Source organism: Pteropus alecto, unplaced genomic scaffold (assembly GCF_000325575.1).
Source record: "Pteropus alecto unplaced genomic scaffold, ASM32557v1 scaffold8, whole genome shotgun sequence".
Taxonomy (NCBI): Eukaryota; Metazoa; Chordata; class Mammalia; order Chiroptera; family Pteropodidae; genus Pteropus; species Pteropus alecto.
The window spans coordinates 13,489,040-13,490,583 of record NW_006494609.1 but is presented as its reverse complement, the minus strand read 5'-3'; positions in this window follow the sequence as shown (position 1 = coordinate 13,490,583).

Below are 1,544 nucleotides of genomic sequence, written 5' to 3'. Positions count from 1 at the left end.
CAGACTTCCTCCTGAAAGGCAGAGTAGACATTCAGGACCGTTTCTGGCAGGGGACTTCTTCCAATTAAAACCCCCACGGTGGGCTGTCTCCCCTCATTTCATTTTTCTAAAGGAGCAAAGACCTCTTTTAGAAAATAATAAAATGCAATGTGTGTGATTTACTTTTCTGATCTCTTTGAGAAATAGATAACTATCTTATAAAAGTGTGTTCTTAACTCCAGAACCACTCTTTTTGCATAAATACCTCATCGGGCAGCTTTCTAAGTGTTATTTTCCTGCGTTTCCCTCAGCCCCTTCGAAGGGGCTGCTGGGACACTTACGGGGGAAACTTTAGTGAGGGTACTTTTTTCTATTTTTCTTCTGTTTTTGGAGGCATACACATTATGCATAACCAAAACAATGGCTCAATTGTGTTTAACTTTGTATTTTGATTGTTGAGAAAAAAAAAAAAAGTATCAATGTGTATGTGGCCATTTGTAGTGAATTCATTGCAGAATGAGGTCCACGTCCTCACCAAGCCAAGGGGCAGGAGGCACCCTCTCCCACCCCGTCCTCCAAGAGCAGTAGAGAATTTAAATTTAAGCACAAGCCTATTTGTGAAAGACTATTTCGCTCAAGTGTAATTCACTTCAGTCTTGGAATTCCTTCCCGAACGTCAGGTGTTCTTTTAGCTTCCAAACGAGCATATGTATTCATTAGTCTGACAGATCGCCCGAACACCATTCAAGGGGTGTGGTGGTTTTGCTTTCATTTCTCCTGCTGGGAGAAGTGGCGTTTCATGTGTCATTCCAGTATCTCACATACTCACGTGGGGCAGGGGGGAGGGGGAAACGGGGAACTATAGCAATATTTAAAGATGCTTTGGAAAACAGCCGTGAACACTTCAGCACCATGACATCTACAATTACTTGCTGTTGGCCCTTGGACACATTTAAGAGAAAGAGACTGTAGCTCTTTTTTCTTAAATGGTATACACATAGTTATTTTTATGCTATTCCAATTGTCTTTTACCTTTATCTAGTGCTACGTGGAAAGGGTTTGTTTGCATCATAGATTTTTCCCAGCCTTATAATATACCATAAGCTCCTACTTCCCCCTCCCCTTCTCTGATCAGTGTACTTTCAAGAGTTCTTTGGTAAAGCTGTCCATCTGAGATGAAAATAAACCAAACCCACGTTTAGATGGTGGTCGGAGACAACCGAGGCCAAGACAGCCGTGGCCGGTTCAGTCTTGGGGCTGAGTGTTTAAGGAGTGTGTCGGAGGCCTTCCCCAAGAACTGACTGTCCTTGTAGAGGCATTCAGCTTGTCTGGCCCTAGCTGGGCATGGCAGGTACTACCTTGGGGCGTTCTGGAAGAGGCCATTGTGCCCAGTGGTGGTTTCTGCCTGAGGATCAACTTCAAGCTGTGGGCTCTGTAGAGTGAAAACTGCCCGGATGGCTTCTGTGCCCAGCTCAGTCCTGGGACGCACCAGGACTGCCCAGCGCCAAGTGCTAGATGCCACACGCACGCAAGCGTGGGCCCTTAGCCTCTTGTCGAAGGGCTCT